This window comes from Arachis hypogaea, chromosome 18, assembly GCF_003086295.3.
Source record: "Arachis hypogaea cultivar Tifrunner chromosome 18, arahy.Tifrunner.gnm2.J5K5, whole genome shotgun sequence".
NCBI classification, from domain to species: Eukaryota; Viridiplantae; Streptophyta; class Magnoliopsida; order Fabales; family Fabaceae; genus Arachis; species Arachis hypogaea.
The window spans coordinates 119,176,735-119,199,210 of NC_092053.1; the positions used below are offsets into that span (position 1 = coordinate 119,176,735).

Below are 22,476 nucleotides of genomic sequence, written 5' to 3' on the forward strand. Positions count from 1 at the left end.
TATGATTTTTGTTAAATATTATTTTTAATAAAAATAATATAATAAATATAAATTAATTAGTTAGTTATTGAAATAAAAAATAGTTATTTTAGTATAAAAGCAAAACTAGAAAATTTTTATGTGAAAAAATACTAAAATTTTATATATTTATTTAATGATAACTGAATTATATCTTGTTGATTATAATTTGTTGAAATTTGATTGTTTTTAAAATATTAATAAAGATATCTATTTTAAATTTTAGACTTTTGACTATTTTATATTTTGGGTAAAGTATACTTTTTGTCCCTAAAATTTGGTAAAAGTTAAAAAAAACACCTAAGTTTTATTTTGTTTTAATTTTATCTCAAAAGTTTTCAATTTGTATCAAATATACCCTTGATAGCTAAATTTTCAAAAAATTTAAGACCAATCTAATAATAATGTATGAAAATTATGCTTGATTTGCTTGTGTTGAAGGTTGTTCTTATGAAATTGTTGTTAAATTGGTCTTAAATTTTTGAAAAATTAGCCGTAAGGGGTATATTTGATGCAAATCGAAAAATTTTGGGACAAAATTAAAACAAATAAAATTTAGGGTTATTTTTCAAACTTTTATCAAACTTCAGGGACGAAAATTATACTTTATCCTTGTATTTTTTATTTACGTAGGACCGGTTCTATCTGTTCAACTAATAATTTATTGGTTGAATCAACAAACCAATAAATCAGTAGTTTGACCGGTTTAATCACCGGTTCGGTTCTTACAACTATGCAAATAACCTTTTTACCTTACATTTTCAATTTTTTAACCATCCGTTGCTGCCTCTCCTAGAAACTCTATCAACGCCATTGTTGCCCAATCAACTCCTTACTGGATTTGCAACAAGAACAACCATCCTTTTGTATGTAAAATGAACCTCCATCCCTCTTGTATGTAAAATAAATATAATAATAGATTTACAACAAGAACAACCATCCTTCTTTTTTATATGTAAAATGAACATCCATCTCTTTTGTATGTAAAATTAAATATAATAATGGATTTGCAAAAGAACAACCATCCTTTTTATTTGTAAAAAGAACATCCGAATGCAAATAAAACTTCCAATAAATACTTTGTTAGAAATTTGCGCATCCACAATATTACTATCTGAGTGAGCATAATGATCACTGATGTAGGAGGATGGGGCTGTAGAACCTTCTTCAACAATTGAGGAATCCATTAATGGAACAAAAACTAACGTATACAAACCCAAACACATTAATGTGGGTGTCCAGTGAAACAACGACGGCGATGAGTGAAGTTGCTCTTTACGGCTGTGTCTGCATGGGCTGTGGAGGGACAACGGTGTGCGGTCAGCAGGCTGCAACGATATCGGCATGGGGTGCAAGACCGTCGACAAGGGCTGCAGCGAATAGCGGCGCAGGGTGAGGCAGCGGTTACAAAGTTTCCCGGCGATTCTGAGGCTTTTGAATTGGCTACGAAGTTCTGCTACAGTGTCAAAATCGACTTGTCCCTTTCCAACGTGGCTTCTCTTTGCTGCACCGGAGAGATTTTAGAGATAAGGGTGGCAAAGCGGTCCGACCCGCCCCGCCAACTAAGATGGGTTCAAAATGCTAGCCCATCCCGTTTTATGGCGGATTGACGGGCTAGCCCGCTTGATTCTTTTTTTTTAAATAAAATTCATTAAAATTAACAAAAAAAAATTAAAAAATCAAATACAAATAAAAAATAGTCAAATTATAATATAATTTTTTTTACTATATTTTTTTTAATTTTTAACTTCAATAAAATTGTTCAAAATAATATTTGTCAATAGAACCATCTTTATTTTAAAAAATAAGTCACATAATTTGAACATATATACAAAATTGTAAAATAAAATAAATAAAGATAATAACTAAAAGAAGAATAAAAACAAAAAATAAAAAAAAAGTGTTTGAAAATTCTATAATTATTAATTTTATAATAGTAATCACTCTTTTATTTAATAAAAAATAAAAAAAATTTCGACCCAACGGACTAACTCGCTCCGTCCCACCAAAACCCGTCAATTTGACGGTACGAATTTGTCGAATTTTTTTAATTCGGCAGGCTTCAAATCCTAGTCCGACCCGCCCTTTTTAGCGGGTTTAGCGGATCGACCCAATGGGTTTAGCGGATCGACCCAATGAGTTCGACCCATTTTACCACCCTTATTAGAGATGATGGAAAAATATTCCGAAAACAACCTCATCCCCAAAACAAAAAGCTTTCTCTCTAATTTTGTTCTCAATAGCATCAAAGACTCCATTACAACCTTAAAATCCTGCAAGTGTTTAATGCCTATGACAGAAGAATTAAACATCACAAATAGATGTATTGATTAAGAATCTGTTTAATTGTTAATCTTAATTTTTAAAATTTTAAAATTTAAAATTAAATAATAAAAAAATAATTTTTAATTTAATTTATTTTTTTTAATTTATTATTCATATTTTTTACTATCATCATTATTTTTTTATACTTTCTCATTAGCGAATGCGAATTATAAAGGCAAGGAATAGATGTGTGGATTTAGCTATAATTAAGGATAGGATAGGGATGGTGATATAATATTTTGGCTAAAAAAACGTGTTGTGATTGGGTGGTGTACGACGTGCAGTATGCGTAGCTATGAACACACCAAAAGTCATTTGATAAGACTTTTGGATTTTTTCCTGGAATAAGTAAATGTATTTCCAAAGTTAAATTATTTAAATTTTGAATTCAGAGATATATTTTGTTTTGGAGTTTAGGGCAAGTTTATCGCATTCCCGGCGAATTTCATTATGTATATGAAGTCAAGTTCGCCTCACTTCCAGCAAACTTCACGTTGAATTCGGCCGACTATATAAACGGCGGGGCTATTCAGTTTGTCGCTTTCAATTTTTTTCTCCTCCAAATCTCCTTTCTTCCTTTTTCGTTTGTTGTAACACCGTATCACACAAAACTTTACACCTAGGATATAAACTTATATATATATATATATATATATATATATATATATATATATATATATATATATATATATATATATAGAGTTGAAGAAGATTTATTCTAGGAGCCTTTGAAAAAAAGTTAAAATCGAAAACGGTAGAATGAAAAGTGCAACACTCACGAGACGTAAACGATAAACGGAAAGAGATAAGAGAAACTAACATGGATATAACCGAAAGAGAGTTTCAAGGCACAAACATCAAATCTCAAGACTCGGCTCGCGAAGATAAACCGGACTGAGCACATAAGTATATATACATATATATAAGAGAACCCAAAATAAGCCCAAAATACAGAGTTACAGAACCTATTTCTCCAAAATAACCCATAAGAGGAAGTTAATATATCAAATACATAAGCAGTGGAGATAAAAGTATCTACATATATACATATATCCAAAATAAATTAAAGCCCTAAAGACAAAGATCTCCACTATCAATAGCTCCTAACACTACAAAAAATTTTGGTAAAAACGGCGGTTTTTTTGGTATTTACGGCGGTTTGAACCGCTATTATTACCAATAATGGCGGTTTCGTAAAGCGATGTAATTCTAGGCGCCATTCTGGTTATTACGGCAGTTTTCTGAAAACCGCCACAATTCCCTGGGTTAAAACAGCGGTTTTTGAATAGGTTAAAATGGCAGTTCAAACTGTCATTATTTCCAGGGTTAAAATGGTAGTTTTTGAATATGTTAAAACGGCGGTTTGAACCGCCATTATTACTCTGACAGAGTGGCGTTTTGGTTGGTTAAAACGGTGGTTCAAACCGCCGTTATTTTCAGGGTTAAAATGGCAGTTTTTGGATAGGTTAAAATGGCGGTTTGAACCGCCATTATTACCCTGACAGAGTGGCATTTTGGTTGGTTAAAACGGCATTTTTGAACCACCATTTTTACCCTGACAGTGACATTTTTTATCGTTTTAAAAAATAATTTTTACCGTCATTTTTATCGCATTAAATAAATAATTTTGTATTTAAAATTTCACAATAGCAAAAAATCATAATCCATAAATGAAATATTATATAACTCATAAACAAAATATTAATATAATATATAATTTTTTGTTATTAAAAATCAAAAGTAATAACTCCTATACAAAACCTTGTCTTACTAAACTTACCAAAATACAAGCATTGGAATAAACACTAATCAGTCAAATCTACCATCCAGTTCCCTAAACTATGTTAATATCTAATAATGTATTTAAACCATCTAATAAGTGCTATTTTTACTACTTAGAATATGAATATACAAGACAAGTAGCATAGCTAAGTGGTGATGAATAAGATTTGGAGGCCAAAAGTTTCTTTCTTTTGCAATTAACTTTAAAACAAGTCTACCTTAGTTTCTTGGTCTCTTGTGTGAGTTTCATCCCGAGAATTTATTCCAACATCTTTGTTTCTTGTTGCAACACTCCAACTTCATTATCCAAACTCATCTCTTACAAAGATTTGTAGGAACCTCTCCTGTCAGAGAATTTCTATCAAGCCAGCTGTTATAAATTGAAATTATAACAATGAAAAGATGTCATTAGAAATAATATATAACTAGTCAAATAATATAAAGAGTAAAAATAAAATTAGATTGGTAGAAAGAGTCGAGAGAATTTATTAAAAAACTGAAATATAAGGCAATTACTTACAGAACCTCAAGTGTCTGAGCTAGTCCTAATGTTTCTGGTATAGAACCAGATAAATCATTTCCATCAAATAATCTGCAAGGAAAAAGAAAAAGGTTGTTAAAAATGGTAAAATAGATGACATCACAAGCTTATAACACCATGTATGAGCACCATGTCAGAGCTGAAAAAGTGGCAGAAGTTTATACATTATTTACCACTAAGCCTATACCATATGAAGTGTGTGAGAGGGCAACGTAACTTAGAACATAAATCATCTCAAATCCAGACTAAGATATCAAGATTTTAGGAGATAAATCTATCAAGCAAAGGAGATAGAGTGATTTTATATCCATCAAGCTAAATGATGCCTCTATATATTACCTTATCAAATCAGTAATTGATATAATAGGAAAGTTGTATTCCAATTCTAAGTTTGTTAAAGTGGACAAAGAAGACATGGATCCATCCTCATCATTAACAAGAGCTGAAAGAACAGAAACTGGTGGCAATCCAGCAGGTGAAACCAGATCAACTGAAGCCTCAGTATGACCTGCTCTCCTTAGAACCCCACCATTTCCATACTTCAAGGGAAACACATGACCTGGCTTTCTAAAATTTTCTGAGTTAGACTCTGGAGATGATAGAGCAAGAACTATTTTCGTTCTGTCTGCGGCCGATACGCCTGTTGAAGTTCCAAATTTGCATCCTACTCAGGTGAACATTCAATATTAGAGTAAGAGATGCTGTCATTACAAGGTTTCTTTCAACATCACCATTTTCATAATCTAATAGGGAAAAAATAAATAAGTTAGATTAAGAACATTAAATATTAGAGTAAGTGATGTTTTATGTGGCTGGCTCCCATATTGATCACTATCTGTTCCACTTTTCTGCACCAAAATTCACAACGCAATCACTTCAACATCAACCACTGGCAAAAGAAGAAGGACATAATCATTATCAGAAGTGAACTGTTGAATAGCAAAACAAAACATTTATAATGTAAGAATGGAAACAAATCAATAATCATGGATTCACTTTTTTTTTCTTTTTTTGGAAGAATTAAAGCAAATTTGATATGGATAGATAAGAATACTCACAGTTAGTGTTGCCATAAATGAACCAAGAAATAACAAATTAAGATGAAAATTGATGTTTCACTCACCAGGGCTTTCTCCTATAAATTTTCTACCAACTTCATAAACAAATTTTCAAGAATTTAAAGAATGTACTTTACAATTTATTAAAGAGAAATGATGCAACAAAATATTTAACTGTTGTCATCCAAGAAAAAAGGAGCCTAGGTGTTTTAACAGAGAGCAAACCTTTGCTGCGAAGCTATATTCCTCAAGCAAGGGCTCTTTTGTCAAATGAATTTGCAAAGGATCATCAGTAGAAAGAGAGACATTCAGACCTCACTGGAAAAACATGGGCAATGGATTGCAAGAATAGTCCAAGAAAAGTGAATTATTGCTAAGTGGTGACATTGCCAATCCAACCTAAAAAGATAACATGACTACTATTAAATTTTTATCACAAATTTTTCAAGATTTACAACAAATGCAAACTACGATTGTAGCATGATAGATATTGTTATGTTGACCAAATGACTGACTATTCATGAGGGGCTAACTTGTGCGAGGTAATATAAATATTGCAACACAGGAGTTTTCCGTAGATTAATCCCATGGAAACTATTATGGCATAGGAGGAAAGCAGCAGCCAAATGATCACTATCCCCTGCCTGCATAAGTAAGTAAAATATATTAACCATCTTAAACAAAATAAATACACTACTACATTATAAACATTAAGTAACATTTATCTGTTAACATTTTAATAAATGTTAGTAATGATCATAAAATTAAATTTTAGGTAACATTCATATTCAAACGTTAGTAAATACCATTAAATTTTTAAAAAGCTTACAAAAATCGTTACCTATTATCAGATAGCTCTCAAAATCGAAACCCTTATGCCATGAAATTTCTTTGCAAAAACCACTCACAATCGTTCTCACTCTCACTCTCATGTTGTGAAACCACCTCTTGCTCTTCCTCAGTCATCTCTTGTTCTGCCTCTCCGATCCCTCACTCTGCCTCATCGATCTCACAATTCGTAAATCGAAACCACAATCGCGTGATTCCTCGTCTTTGCCACCATCGCAGGCTCTCATCGGAATTTGGAACGACCTGGAGGAGATCAGCGGTAACTTCAAGAACTCTCTATCGCTTCTCTCATCCAACAGAGCCGTCACGGGGATCTCCAAACTCACCTCTCAGCTGTTGCAGCTGGAGCCCGACCACAAACGGCAAGGTGACGTCAACGGCGATGGCGACGCGGTGCCTGGTACGACGGAGGAGGTTGTTCGTTTCGTCAAGGAAATTTCCACGTGACCTAATTGTTGGACTGAATTCCCCTTGCCATTCCATCACGGTAATACTTCAAACTTCCCTTCCTTTCTAAGATCATGATTCTCTATCTCTCTTTTCGATTGTGAATTGTAATTGCTTGATTGATTAATTGTTCTCTTGTCCTATTAATTGACGTTTTAATCTGTTCCAGAAGATACATATTGGTAAATTTCTTATTTCAACACTATCTCCATTTCAAAATAACTGTCAATTTGGATTAAGTGATACAATAAAAAATTGTGTTTAATGTTTCTTGTGTTTGTGTTCTTTAAAAATCTCGTTTACTTCAGAAAAAGCCAAAAAGTCAAGGTTTCTATTATTATATCAACATTCTTATACCACTTTTTTCTTTTTAATTAATCACTTAATCAATCAACATTCTTATACCACATTCTTGTGTTTGTGCTTTTGGGAGTGCATTTAAATTGTTTGATGAAATACCTCAAAGAATTTCAGGAAAGTTCTTGCAACATTGAGGATCATGTCAGAACCAGTTAAACTTCTGATTCTGAGGCTCTACCAGGAAGTGGTGGTTCTAATGCTAACAACTAATGGCGTGGTTTCTTCAAGCTTCTCAAGAAAGGCTCACAGATGCCATTTCAACCATTTCACCTTCTTAAAAAGAATGTTCCTAAGTTAACTAGAAAGAAGAGTAAGAGGGTTAGATAGGATCTCATTCCTTCTTTTTTTGACTCTGAGTTTGCTAACTTCAAATTTTCATGGAAGAATTTCACTCTCTCTGAACTCCAGGCTGCAACTGATGACTTCAGCCATGGTATGATTGTGTTAGTTTATTACATTTTTCATGGTCAGAAATGGTAGTTTACTCGTTAAATAAAAAATAATTGTTGTTATTGGCAGATAATGTAATTGGGGAGGGAGGGTATGCAGAGGTATACTTAGGAAAATTTGAAGATGGAACCTTTGTTGCCATAAAGAAGCTGACAAGAGGGAACCAAGAAGAAATGACTGCAGAATTTTTGTCTAAGCTTGGAATCATATGCTGCATTTCATCTTTGCTTAGTAAATTCTGTCTCTCTTCCACATTGCACAAGTGAGTCGCTGATATTTCAAAAGTTTCTGAAAGCGTTTGCTTGACATCATAAATTACTCTTGTTTTCCTTTTCATCAGTAAGGTCTTATAATTTGATGTCTTCCAGTGCATTGAGCAAGGTACTTCATTAGGATCAAATGATCGAACATGTTGTGCAAGCTGGTGCAGAATAGTTGTAATTATCCAATTTTGACAGGTATGATATTAAATATTAATTTCCTTTAAGCATTATATATTTTTTTATCTAAAAATTTACAAGTGTACTTTGAAAGTCACTGGCAACAAGTTAATGATTCAAGGGTAGAGATATAGTCAGTGGCTCAGTTTCTGCAGCAAAATCAGCGAAGTCAACTGAGGCTTCTCCAAGAAATCCAGATTTTGAAGATCCCTGCAGGGGAGGTTAAAAGTTAGACCCTCTATTCGACGTCCTAGTGCGGTAGACTATATAGTATGCAATTACAAATCTATAGCTTATAGTTGAAACGATGAAATGATAGATTTTTTCCTGTAGTTTTCCTGATTTTGTGTCTCTAACGAATTTAACTGTTTCAAAAATTGGTTTATCCCATAAACAGGATCCACCACGGATAGCAACTTTCTCTAGTTTAACTGTTGGCTTCCCAGCACCATCTGGAACCAAAGCTATCATCAGTACCGCTTTTTCATCTTTGGCACCTGATACAAAGGAGAAGAGAACAAGGTAAGATACTGTAGACAGAATCTGTTCATAGGCATGACATGCCCAGACAGCCCAGTGTATGTTAGCTTTCATACTTCTTAACCATCTATGGGATCCACTGTATCTTTCAAACTTCCTGGTAAATATGTTTTGAGTAAAAGCTGGGACAAACCCCATTTTTGGATTTAATATAAGATAAGATGGCATAAAAACTTTGTTATGCCTTAGTGAGTGTTACCTGAGTTGCCTGAAATTGCAGTTTGAATACAGCTTTTATTTTGTTCTTCTTGCTCCATGACCTGAACATGATTTTCTGAATGATTGATAAAATACTGCAATTTGGTTTTATGGAAGACTGACAGTGTTTAATTCGTAAGAGTCCCAGTGACACGTCATTGGTGAGTTGGCCAGTTGTGTTGATTTGAAACTTGAAAGTATGTTTCTGACAGATTCAGTTACCAACTGGAATGAAATGTCGGTATGCTCTTGTTAAATCCCTTCCTTCTGATTTATTGGCTTAGTTACTAGTACAAGATGCTATACTGAACTTGTATGGTTACTTCGTTAGCAAACTTAATAGAAGTTAATTTGATACTAAAAACTTCTTCAGAAGGCTAAAGGGACCGAGGAAATAAATAAAGGAACGTTTCTGGAATGTATGGTTCACTTTTCTGGTTTTAACTTTTGTTTTTTACTTTAAAGAAAATGGAAGGGGTCATCTGAGGGAGCCAGACAAAATAAAATCACAAGATTGACCCATACAACTTTATTTTCTTAGGTGAATCTTTTCAAATGCAAAAACATAATGAACTGTATCTATGTTGATGTAAGTTCAATTATTTTTCCATTGAAATAGATAGACCCAAATATTTAATAGTAAGTAAATACTTAAAATAAGAAACATATATAGAATATTTAATATTCTTAACAAACTTGCAGAACAAAATGTCAAAACTAAAAGGAAAATAGATCTATTTTATATTTTAGTAGGAGAAAATTAATAAATTTGCACTAATCTATATCTTAGAAATGGAAAATTAATAAATTTTCTTATCAATAATGTTCTTAGAAAGGGAATAGGAAAATTGGGATCACAAAAATAACTTGCAAATTTGAAGTTTGAAATTCAGAAACTTTTACATCAAAAAGCATGTAGAACATAGGAGTTTGTTTTTCCAAAATTTGTTTCCCAAATTCATAAGATTGTTGTTGATTGTTTTTTGGTAGGCATGACCGGTCCAAGACTGTAGAAATCTTAGTAAAGAATTTGAAAGTGTTTGCTACTTTTAATGAAGAATTGTTCAAGGAAATCACACCGCTTTTGATATTGGAGAATTTTAGGTATGAGTATATATATTAGCATCTTGTGGGTTTTGGTGTTATCGTTATCCAAAAAGTAAGCTTTAATAGGATTTCAAACAATTTTCAGTTTTAAAATTGTAAATAGGCTACATGAATTTGTATATAGGACAATTGTTTATGCTGTTGTCTTCCTAGGATGTGTTCTGTTCCATAGTGCTCCATTGGAGCAGGGACAATTTTCACAGTTCTTGCAACATTGAAGATCATGTCAGAACCAGTTAGCATGACCCCTGAGGCTTTCTCTATTCTTATCCAAGTTGTGGCATCTTTCGATCGGCTCAATACCTTTTTGCTTGCTGAAGAGTTAGGCAATAATAAAATTGTAAGGAGTGTTAAGCAAAGTTCAGTTGGTGACAACAATGCTGTAGAAATTGAAGGTGAAAACTTTATTTGAAATTCCAGACTGCAGAGGTGATTCCATGATTATTTTTCTTCAGGTTTTATTTCTGCCCACTATGAGTTCTTGTTGCCTTTTTGTTTGATGAGCATCAGATGAACTTGGTTGACTGGTTTAAGGGAATGGTAACAAGTCGTGCAACGATGAGCTAGTCAAGTAGATAAATATATTTTTCTAGGATTAGTATAAGGACTAAGTTTTTTATGTACTTTGTATCACTTTTCCTTTTCTTTTTTATATGGAATGTTCATAGAATTTAAGTGCTATAAGTATTTTTTTTTCTTTTTTCATTTTATTTGCATCACGAAGCAAACTTGTACAATGATTATTGATTAATGAAAGAGGCTATAAAAATTTTATTTTGTGAATTTAATGAAATATTTCATGTTGTAGTAATTAATTTTAGTATATTTATATTATGTATAATATAAAATAAAAAATAGTATAATATAAATACAAATATGTTACTAAAGATCTTTTGTAACATTTTTTAAGTGTTACAAAAAATATCTAAGGTAACATTTTTTAAGTGTTACAAAAAATATCTATGGTAATATTTTTCTAAGTGTTACAAAATATATCATTTGTAATATTTCTTTAAGTGTTACTTGGAAAGATCTATTGTAACATTTCTCATAATACTACTATAGAAAATCTATTGTAACATTTTTATTAAATGTTATTAAATCTTTAAAAAAATATTAGTAAAACACTTTAGTAACATAGGGTATATTTAACATTTGTTAAAATGTTACTAATATACATAGCTAACATTTTAATATGATTTGGTAACATTTTTTAAATGTTAGTAAAAATTAATTATGTAGTAGTGATAATCAAATCATACAGTTACTATAGCACACAGAAAATAACCTCGCCGCAATGGGGCCGCAACTTATAAAATTTTCTCATGCTCTCTCATGCAAAGTTTGACAGTAAAATATGAAAAAAATGAAGGTGGAAACAACTCTGCAATTATATACATATATATATATATATAATTTCAAGTTTCTAGCACAAAATAAAAAATACAAAAAAAAAAAATAAAAACAAAAATATTGAAGCCTTTCTCTCAATTGCTGTGCTCTGAATTTTGGTTACAATTTGATCCAGCTGGAGGCAGGGAAGCAACTTTCAACTCAGCAAGGCTATCTTCGCTTTTGACCGTAAATGAAGAAGGAGAAGCATCCCAGAGAAGCTTTTCAACAGCATTCAGTTGTTTGTCATCAGAATTGGAAACCTTGGACAATGATTCTTTATACATAGAAGAAATCAAGGTACACCATAGGCCTTTTAATCAAGCCATATAATTATATTCTAGTATGAAGGAAAGACTTAGAGCAATGATTGAGTTGTCTCCATGTGAGTTTAAGCCATGAAAACAGTCACAGATGTAACTGTCAGCTTGAGCTGCGTACATTACCCCTTTGGGTGCGGCCCTTTCCCGGACCCTGCGACGCATGATGTTTGTGCACTAAGCTGCCTTTTTTCCCTTTAATAATTATATTTTGGTTTCTATGCATAGTGTGTGTGTTATTGTAAAATCTCACAAGGTTTATATTTCCTAGGTGAAGAAGGGTAAGAGGTCTATTAGTAGTGTGCAAGAAATGCTTAATAATACACAAAGACAAAGGCATTTTGAAAAGGAGATATCAACAGCCTCCCTCAAATTTCAGTCTTTTAGAGTGATACATTATCATTTGTTAATGGAAAATCTAGGCACTTTGGAACAAACTTTAGCTGATTCTGAAGCGATTAAATTGAAAAGTGGCATTGTATTGCAACTTGGAAAGCTTGGAGCTCTGAATTGTTCAATTTCTTCTGTCTGTCGACGTCTCTTGAACTTGGAGAGCACCAGAAGGAAAACAAGAAAATAGATGAGAAGATAGATAAAGTTTTTGTTCAGTCTACTAGGAAAAAATAGAATAAAAGAAGAACTCGGAAAGCATTTACTGCTATGGAAGTTCGGCTGTAGCCGTTGACTTCAAAAGCTAATGATAAGGAATATAGATTGCATTGCCTTCTTGCTTCTGTAAAGAAAGCTTCAAATCGTAAAAATATAAGAATAATGGTTGCTAGAAGGGAGGCAGAAATGTCAAAAGGAGTAATGGTTACCTGTATAAAAACTCGTATAATAGCTATATCTCTAATATTATTCATTAGATAGATTTTGATAAACTGATCATCATTGATGACTATATATTCTAAAGTAATTACTAATTAATGAATTGTATTTTACATTTAAGATATCTTCTTTTATTTTAAAAGAAAGAAACAGTTAGCTCTATGAAAAAAAAATCAAATCTAAGGTGCTGTTATGTACAAAGTACAAATATATATACGTCGTTAGTCCTGTCTTTTTTTTCCTAATAAAGAATGAATGACCATTTTAGCACATTGGTCAATTAACACACACAGTGGTACATGGATTAACTTTTTCCAATTTTCTTTTGTGATATTTGATTAATATTTTCTAAATGTTGTAGGGAATGAATGTTTTAATTTTTTTATTTTAATTAATCTTATCAAGTACCTCTTTTTATTTAAGAACATGAAAATATTACACAGGCTGGTCCTTAGCTTGAACTAACAAATACCAAAATAGCCTTTTTTATAAGTCAATTTTTGAAGGCACAAACACTTGAATCAATTAGCTTATCAATTAGCAGAGGAACCTCTTATAAGTTCAATATATGTTCTCCGCACAATGAACAATTTTTTTTCACGATTACTCTATATAAAGAAAACAAAGAAAGCATGTCCTTGCTGGATTCACATTGGGAACTAAGCTAGTTTTGAATTTCAAAATTTCACAATGATGAACATGCAGTAGTTATAATAATAAGCACCAAAGAATCATCATCTATAACAGAAAACAAGTTCCAATCTTTTCCATCTCTCTCAGGAAATTCATCAACTACATAGAAAGCATAACAATACTGAACTGAAATATAGTTAGAAAATAAGTAACTGAGAATGAACAAGAAGAAAAAGAGAATACAAATAGAGATTTAGAATGAACAGAAACACACTACGAGCAATGTTGAGTGGATTGAAGAAGAAGAGAATGCAGAAGTGAGAACGTACCGGAGCCGCTGGCGGAGGAGACACATTAATGGAATAGGTGCTTCACTCAATCTCAAAAGCTATGGTGTAGTGACCAGATTTAGAAACGCGTCGATAGAGGCGCCTTTACTCGAACGCAGAAGGTTGATGGAAGCGGCTGAAATGAGATGAATGGTGGTGATGATGGCGGCGACAAGCTCTATGGTTTGAGATGAACTCACTCTCGTTCTCCTTTCCCTCTCCTTCCGATGTGCGATCTCAGATTATACCTAGAAGGAAAAAGAAAATTAACCAAGAGAATTATACTTAGAGAGCTATTGAGACGAAAGCTTTACAAAACTCAGATTCAACCAATCAGGACCACCATTGAAGGGGAAAAAGAAAATAAAGGCTCTGTAAAAGCTTATTCAAATTAGAATTAAGAAAATTCAAGATCAACTAAGATGCACAAAATCAAATAGCAGAAGCTCCACCGAGGACAGCAATGATGGCGTTGCTTGTGGTGACGAGGAGATGAGCGGCGGCGCAACGAACCCTCAAATCGAAGCCAAAAAACCTAATCAAAGAAGAGCGCTCCTTCGAAGGCAGCAACAACGGCATTTCCGCCAGAGGAGAGCGTCGTGGATGAGATCGCAGATCTCATGTTGCGATGGAGTTTCTTCTTGGTTCTCACATTGTGATGGAGGTTTGATTGAATAGCATAGCCTTTATTAGTGAAATAGAAGTATTTTTTTTATCAGTGAAGCAGGAGCAAGTAATGGCGTTTAAAACCACCAAAATACCAAAAACTACCACTTTCTACAAACAAATTATGGCTGCCGCATAAACCGCCTCACTTTATGAAAATAAGGGCGGTTTTATAAACCACCATTATATTGATGCCATTTTATATCCATTTTTTATAGTGCAATGATGAGCGGATAATTTATACGCTTTTTGGCATTATTTTTAGTATGTTTTTAGTAGGATCTAGTTACTTTTAGGGATGTTTTCATTAGTTTTTATGTTAAATTCACATTTCTGGACTTTACTATGAGTTTGTGTGTTTTTCTGTGATTTCAGGTATTTTCTGGCTGAAATTGAGGGACTTGAGCAGAAATCAGATTCAGAGGTTGAAGAAGGACTGCTGATGCTGTTGGATTCTGACCTCCCTGCACTCAAAATGGATTTTCTGGAGCTACAGAACTCGAAATGGCGCGCTTCCAATTGCGTTGGAAAGTAGACATCCAGGGCTTTCCAGCAATATATAATAGTTCATACTTTGGCTAAGAATAGACGACATAAACTGGCGTTCAACGCCAGATTTCTGCCCAAATCAGGCGTCCAGTGCCAGAAAAGGAGCCAAAACCAGAGTTGAACGCCTAAACTGGCACAAAAGCTGGCGTTCAACTCCAAGAAGGACCTCTACACGTGCAACACTCAAGCTCAGCCCAAGCACACACCAAGTGGGCCCCGGAAGTGGATTTATGCATCAATTACTTACTCATGTAAACCCTAGTAGCTAGTTTATTATAAATAGGACCTTTCACTATTGTATTAGACGTCTTTTGAATCATCTTAGGATCTTTGGATTGTATTTTTGATCCTGTGATCATGTTTTAGGGGGCTGGCCATCTCGGGCATGCCTGGACCTTTCACTTATGTATTTTTAACGGTAGAGTTTCTACACTCCATAGATTAAGGTGTGGAGCTCTGCTGTTCCTCAAAGATTAATGCTAAGTACTACTGTTTTCTATTCAATTCATCTTATTTCGCTTCTAAGATATTCATTCGTACTTCAATCTGAATGTGATGAACGTGACAATCATCATCATTCCCTATGAACGCGTGCCTGACAACCACTTCCGTTCTACCTTCGACTGAATGAGTATCTCTTAGATCTCTTAATCAGAATCTTCGTGGCGTAAGCTAGAATGATGGTGGCATTCAAGAGAATCCAGAAAGTCTAAACCTTGTCTGTGGTATTCCGAGTAGGATTCAATGAATGAATGCCTGTGACGAGCTCCAAACTCGCGATTGCAGGGCGTTAGTGACAGACGCAAAAGGATAGTAAATCCTATTCCAGCATGATCGAGAACCGACAGATGAATAGCCGTGCCGTGACAGGGTGCGTTGACCATTTTCACTGAGAGGATAAGATGAAGCCATTGACAAGGGTGATGCCTCCAGACGATTAGCCGTGCCGTGACAGGGCATTGGATCATTTTTCCGAGAGATGACCGAAAGTAGCCATTGACAGTGGTGATGTATCACATAAAGCCAGCCATGGAAAGGAGTAAGACTGATTGGATGAAGATAGCAGGAAAGCAGAGGTTCAGAGGAACGAAAGCATCTCCATTCGCTTATCTGAAATTCCTACCAATGAATTACATAAGTATTTCTATCCCTATTTTATTATATTAAATTCGAAAACACCATTATCAATTTATATCTGCCTAACTGAGATTTGCAAGGTGACCATAGCTTGCTTCATACCAACAATCTCCGTGGGATTCGACCCTTACTCACGTAAGGTATTACTTGGACGACCCAGTGCACTTGCTGGTCAGTTACACGGAGTTGTGAACCGTGGTTTTGGCATCATGTTTTTGGCGCCATTTCCAGGGAAAGAAAGAGCAATGAACTTTACATAATTAAAGTGTAATCATGATTCCGCGTACCATGCAACATGCCTCAGCGAGGTGCCTCACGTTCTGCATCTGAAAACCACAAAATATGTATGGGATGAGAACCAGAGGTTCTTAGCATGGTAAAGGTGCCCACATAACTAACATATAAGGTAGGTCCCGGGAAAGTCGAAGGCGATCCTAGAACTTCCGAAAATAGATTCAAACTTAAAACTAACATTTTAAACCATAAACAGGGTGAGGTATCTAAGGCTTCTTGGTTCCATCTCAAATCCTAACCTAACCCCTAAGCTCATCACCTTTTCTCCAATCCTCTAAAACACCAATGCACAGACAAACAAAACAGACAAGGCAAACACAAGTAGATATTCAAATATAGCAAATATAGAAAATATAGCAAATAAGCATAGATATTCAAGTAAGCAAACCCAAGTAATGCAAAACCAAACAAGTCACATAAATGCATATGATGCATGCCTTTCCTATTGGCCGTGAGCTCACGTGTCAGTTACTTTGCCAGAATCCGACACATCCGACAGCTAACCCGGATATCATCCTCTTGAAAATCAGTGGGCGGTATACCACCACGAACCCCACCATTGCGAGCGGTACACCACGATGAACCTCGCAAGATCTTTAATTGGAAAAACAATACACACGTGTGGGTAGTACACCACCACGAACCCCACATAACATTCACTTTTAAAAACATGTGGGCGGTAAACCACCACGAACCCCACAAAGCATTCTCATTTAAAAACATGTGGGTGGTACACCACCATGAACCCCACACAACATTCTCTTTTAAAAACATGTGGGCGGTACACCACCACGAACCCCATATAACATCTCGACACTGGGCAAGCGGTAAACCACCACGAACCTTGCCAGGTCAAGGTTAAAACAAATTCATCACTACAACATTTTAGGTCTATGGTCATGATTTTTTACCGTGACAAAAAAAAAGCTACGGTCATGGTTTTTAAAAAAAGGGTGACCATAGAGTACCTATGGTCACGGTTTTTAAAAAAGGGTGGCCTAAAAGGTCTATGGTCACGGTTTTGGAGGGTGACCTAAAGGGGGTCTATGGTCATGATTTTTGGGGGTGACCAAAAAGGGTCTACGGTCATGGTTTTTCAAAAAAGGGTGACCTAAAAGGGTCTATGGTCACGATTTTAGGGGTGGTCTAAAGGGGTCTATAGTCACGGTTTTGGGGGTGACCTAAAAAGGTCTATGGTCACGGTTTTGGGGGTGACCTAAAGGGGTCTATGGTCACGGTCTTTTACAGTGACCAAAAAGAGTATATGGTCACGGTTTTTCAAAAAAGAGTGACTTAAAAGGGTTTATGGTCATGGTTTTGGGGGCTGACCTAAAGAGGTCTATGGTCACGGTTTTGGGAGGTGACCTAAAAGGATTTATGGTCACGGTTTTGGAGAGTAACCTAAAGGGGTCTATGGTCACGGTTTTTTGAAAGGGTGACCTAAAAGGGTCTATGGTCACGATTTTGGGAGGTGACCTAAAGCGGTCTTTGGTCACGGTTTTGGGAGATGACCTAAAAGGTTTTATGGTCACGGTTTTTTGAAAGGGTGACTTAAAGGGGTCTATGGTCACGGTTTTGGAGGGTGACCTAAAAGGATCTATGGTCACGGTTTTAGGGGTGACTTAAAGGGGTCTATATTTTTTATAATTTTAAATATTTAAAGTAAATCATTTAAAATTTTAATAATTAAAAATAATAAAAATTTTATATAATTTACTTTAAATATTAAAATTTTAAATCTAATTTTATAAATAAAAAATTAAGTTGAATACTATTAATTTTAAATTAAAAAATTATTTAAAATTTAAAACTAATTAGTACGTTGATAAATAAATATTATATTTTTAAAATAATTTAAATAAATTATGGTTGATTTTTAATTACTATTCTACCTTCTAATTTTATTAAAATTTCTACACTACTCTAATCCTAACCCAAACCCTAACTCTAATTACTATTCAAGAATATTTTTGTAACTAAATAAAATTTTGATCATTTGAATATAAATTAATTAAGATCAAATGCCCCAAGACTTAGTCATTTTTTTTCATTTTCACCAATACCCACCAAGTCACCGACGTATAACACTTCGCTCTCACCACCAAATCAGAGAAGAACATATTAACTCGCTCTCACCACTAACACTTCGCGCCATTCAATCCCAAATCGGAGGAAGGTTTCGCCGTCACCACTCACCATGCACTACCCGCCACTCTACCAGAACTGTAGCTCCCTCTTCGCTGCGTGCTCACCGTTCCTCTTCCTCACTCAACACTCACCACGCACCACTCACCACTCACCACTCAAGAACCATTGCTCCTCTTCGCTACGTGCTCACATCGGAAAGACTTTGTGGTCAGCATCGTCGTCCCTTAGCTCACCATTGTTGAGAAGGTATGTATTCACCTTCATTTGGTTCTAAAATTTGAGAGGGTTCCGATTTTAGGGTTTTCATTTTGGAGGTTTGGCTATTGTTGCGGCGCAGGTGAACTCGTACCCAACACTTCATTCACGCAGGTGAGCTTGGCCACCACCAACCTTGCCCTGGGCTTCAGGAAGTTCTTAACTAGTACATTGGCTATTATGTTTGCAGAGCACTCTGTTTAGAGAGAATATGCGTGTTTCCTTCTCTATTGTATGATATATGATATGATATTATTTGAATATTCTGCTTTACACCATTTGGTTAATCTATATGCATGCCCCCATGAATTGAGGAAAGCCAGTTAGCGCAGATGTACACGAACTGAAGTTAAAGAAAAACAAAAATTAATGTTGCTTTTTGTTTCACATTGGATGGTCAATTTCATGTTAGTTTTGATTAGATTATTATAATCCTCCAAAAATGGATTATTTGAGTAATTCAGGTTTGACAGTAGAAGGTATTATAAGACTAGCTAACAAGGACTGTCTCTAATATGTGAATTTGCTTTCATTTCTTAACGGGTTTCAATATCGCGGTATATATATAATTTTTGAATACTGAATAAATAATTGTAAATAATTACTATAGTGGACACCAAAAAAAAAAAAACTACAATAGTATTCTTTTCGGGTATAATTAGATTTAGATGATTTCTTTTCCAGCAATTCATTCCAATCCTGTTTGTTTGTTTGTTTGTTTCCTTTCTAATTTTTCATTTTCTTGATCAGGGGTCTGTTGCCACAACAAACAATACGTCTGTCTTGTCCCTCACATTTTATTCATCATGAATGAGGGGATGCGTTACTGAGATTTTTACCAAAACTAAGTCACCAGTTGAAGCCTTTCAGAGCCATATTCCAGTGTGCATTTTCATCATTGTTTCACACTACTATCGCTGATCATAAGGTACATTTTTATCATGTCATCTTAAAAGCAATTTATTCTTGATATAATTTTTATGTTTATCACTCTATCAGGCTATCACTGTCAAAGCAAATAATAATTAAGGAACTTTATTTCTAATGACATGTCAGGTCTTTGGCTTAATTAATAATTTCTATATCTTTAGGTGGGAACGCGCTCAGATTACTATATTTAATATAGTCTGCAAAACCTATTTTAATCACATATATATGCTATTTATCTATATGAAATGAAAGCGGTATATAATGGCCCAAACAAGAAAGAAGTAATATAAAATACTTAGTGAGGACCAAAGAATTATGGATAGTCTCACCCAAATTAAAGCCTAAAGATATGACTTTATTAATTATTAGTTGCTTTGAATTATAAAGGATTCTTTTCACAATCGCTTCAGTGCCATATGTTCCTAATTTACAATAAACAAGCTTTCCTTCACCTTATTTGGATCTAAGGAACCTCCAAAGCAGTATCTATACCTATGCATTAATTAAAATCTTCTTTGTCTATATGTTGACTTGTTTTGTTTATGTATTCCAATTACAGTAAAATATAATTTTCTTTCTTCTCCTTGGCTTCCGCAACATTCCTAAAAGACTAAAGCCTCTTCTTTGCAGCACAGGTTAGCTTAACTTCTCTGCTTCCTTTTGATTTTCCTTTTTATTTTTATGTTGTCATGAAACTAAGATTAGGTTTGGAACCGTTTGTGTGTTATTATGAGTGGCTTTTGGCTTTCTTCTACATTTTTTGTGTTAAAAGAAAAGAAGAAACCTTGTGCTTTGAATACTAACATGTGAATTAGTTATTCTAGTTTGGGTTTTATATTTGCTTTACCATTTTTGTCACTCCCACCATCCTTCAACTATTGATATGGTAATTCATTTCAAACTCTCTTTGTTTTTCTTTTATATTAGGTCTCATTCTTGTGATACTTCCTCTAGAGTTTAAAATGTGTTGTGAATCTGTATCAGCATACAAGACAAAAAAGAATACATAAGTATTATTACTTTATATATTATGACCATGAAAGAAAAAAAAAACTGTAGTTGAGTTTACGGTTTAATAACGAATTTTGTGTTTTGAGTTTCAAAAGAATTATAAAATTTTACAAGAAAATTTTTTTAATTTTTAAATACTTGTCTAAACTTTCTAAAGTTTTAAATTTTTAGTATATGTGTGATGTATATATTTTTTGATGATATATTTTTTTTCCTAAGTTGAAGAAAAATAAATGTAAGTGTTTATGTCTAATGTGACTTTGCTTTGCATGTTAATGAAGCATGTACTGAGCTTTCATATGGTAAAGTGGTTGAAACAAAAGTTTTCGAGCGTTGAGAAGGAAGAATAGCAATACTAGAAATAATCTATCCTGGCAGAGTCTGAATTGTATTGGTCTCACGCCTGTGGAACAATTCTGTTAATAGTTTCTACTTAGTGTTAGTGTGTATATCACTGTATAAAACTGAGATTGAGATAAGTGTATTCACTCAACTATATTGATATGTTAGTTGGTTACTTTAATCATAAGCTATGGTGACGGTTTTAAGGTGGCGTAACCATAGAGGCTATAGTCACGATTTGAAAAAGGGGTAACCATAGAGGCTATGGTCACGGGATAAGGCTATGGTCATGGTTTTAAGGTGGGGTAACCATAGAGGCTACCATAGATAAAGCTATGGTCACGGTTTTCAGGAGGGGTGACCATAAAGGCTATGGTCACGGTTTTTACGCATGACCATATATTAACCTATAGTCATGGTGAAAAAACGTGGCCTAAAGTGTCAGAATTTGAAAATTGTAACCGTGACCATAGAAACCGTGACCATAGATAAAAAAACCGTGATCATAGACCTATGGCCACGGTAAAAAACCGTGACCATAGATCTATGGTCACCCTTTTTACTAGCTATGGTCACAGTTTTTTACCATGACCACAGGCCTTTTTTTTTGCAGTGGCATTATCAAATTCGTTATACCTCATTCATTCATATCCATTCATAATCATTCAAAATCATTCACTAATGCCAGGTTCATCATATACATAGCACATTTATACACTTTTCAAACTTTCTTCATCTCCAAGTTACTACTCCTCCCTAACTTCTACTCACCATTTAACATACAATTGAGGTTTAAGGGCTAAAAGAGTGAAAATAGAGGTTTAGAGGTTCAAAATTACATTTTAAAACACAAAACTCACTATGCTGATTTTAGGGGTCATGCGTACACGTGGGCCACGTGTACACGTGGGTGCAATTTTCTTGCTCACATACGCATGCACCTTGCTCGCGTACTCGAGATACCAAACCCGAAAGGGTTGGTTACGTCGCGTGCAGGTGGTCGCGTACGCGAGTTCTGCATAGTGGGTAAAAATGCTAAGTGTTGCAAAATTTCAGTTTTACACACCGAACTTCCGATGCACATAACTTTTTCGTTTTAAAATATTTTTCATCCGTTCTCCGAATGGTGTAAACTTCACAGACCCAATTTTGATATGAAATAAGTTTGAAAAAGATTGGGGGTACGGAAGCTGAGTTATGGTTCGCCGAAGTTCAGCCAAAAATCTGATTTCCATAAAGTTTATCAAACCTCTATTTTCACCAATCTCATATCTCAATACCAAAACTCTAAGCTTTTTGCCAATATCTAAACACACCAATTCACATATCAATGCTCAATTCATTTTATAATACCCCAATACACAACTCCAATAAACTTACCATCTCCAACACACAATTAACCAACTCAACTTCATAGTTCATACAAGATTCACAATCATACATTCACTATTATCATCATGGTTCATCATTCTTAACAATTCACAAGTTTTCAACACTATCAATCCATTCTCAACCATTCCACATTCA

At 34.3% G+C, this 22,476-nt stretch overlaps 6 long non-coding RNA genes across 12 annotated transcripts; 3 read left to right on the forward strand and 3 right to left on the reverse strand.

Moving 5' to 3' along the window:
• Window positions 1-4,353: 4,353 nt before the first annotated feature.
• LOC140181158 (uncharacterized) lies at window positions 4,354-5,144 on the reverse strand. The gene is made up of 3 exons (XR_011875887.1): window positions 5,006-5,144; window positions 4,646-4,717; window positions 4,354-4,495 (listed from the first exon to the last, which is right to left on the reverse strand). It is a non-coding gene; the product is annotated as an uncharacterized lncRNA (long non-coding RNA).
• An 805-nt stretch (window positions 5,145-5,949) lies between these two features.
• LOC112769426 (uncharacterized) lies at window positions 5,950-6,735 on the reverse strand. Its single transcript, XR_003186538.3, has 3 exons — window positions 6,566-6,735; window positions 6,258-6,368; window positions 5,950-6,123 (listed from the first exon to the last, which is right to left on the reverse strand). It is a non-coding gene; the product is annotated as an uncharacterized lncRNA (long non-coding RNA).
• On the forward strand, window positions 6,531-10,908 carry LOC112769424 (uncharacterized). Of its 5 annotated transcripts, none has more exons than XR_011875882.1 (9): window positions 6,531-7,060; window positions 7,495-7,813; window positions 7,900-8,092; window positions 8,199-8,288; window positions 8,365-8,540; window positions 8,668-8,792; window positions 9,126-9,249; window positions 9,999-10,112; window positions 10,269-10,799. It is a non-coding gene; the product is annotated as an uncharacterized lncRNA (long non-coding RNA). The 5 variants fall into 5 exon arrangements; XR_011875880.1 differs by having other exon boundaries at window positions 10,240-10,559; XR_011875879.1 differs by lacking the exon at window positions 9,126-9,249 and having other exon boundaries at window positions 10,240-10,908.
• Window positions 10,909-11,488: 580 nt separating this feature from the next.
• Window positions 11,489-14,467, reverse strand: LOC112771480 (uncharacterized). Of its 3 annotated transcripts, XR_011875884.1 has the most exons (4): window positions 14,070-14,435; window positions 13,618-13,865; window positions 12,484-12,560; window positions 11,489-12,373 (listed from the first exon to the last, which is right to left on the reverse strand). It is a non-coding gene; the product is annotated as an uncharacterized lncRNA (long non-coding RNA). The 3 variants fall into 3 exon arrangements; XR_011875885.1 differs by lacking the exon at window positions 12,484-12,560 and having other exon boundaries at window positions 14,070-14,430; XR_003815599.2 differs by lacking the exons at window positions 11,489-12,373; window positions 12,484-12,560 and having other exon boundaries at window positions 13,308-13,865; window positions 14,070-14,467.
• LOC140181157 (uncharacterized) lies at window positions 11,644-12,775 on the forward strand. Its single transcript, XR_011875886.1, has 2 exons — window positions 11,644-11,807; window positions 12,099-12,775. It is a non-coding gene; the product is annotated as an uncharacterized lncRNA (long non-coding RNA).
• Window positions 14,468-18,298: 3,831 nt separating the features above from the next.
• Window positions 18,299-21,136, forward strand: LOC112773166 (uncharacterized). Its single transcript, XR_003187828.3, has 5 exons — window positions 18,299-18,657; window positions 18,749-18,780; window positions 19,417-19,594; window positions 20,156-20,231; window positions 20,889-21,136. It is a non-coding gene; the product is annotated as an uncharacterized lncRNA (long non-coding RNA).
• Window positions 21,137-22,476: the final 1,340 nt, after the last annotated feature.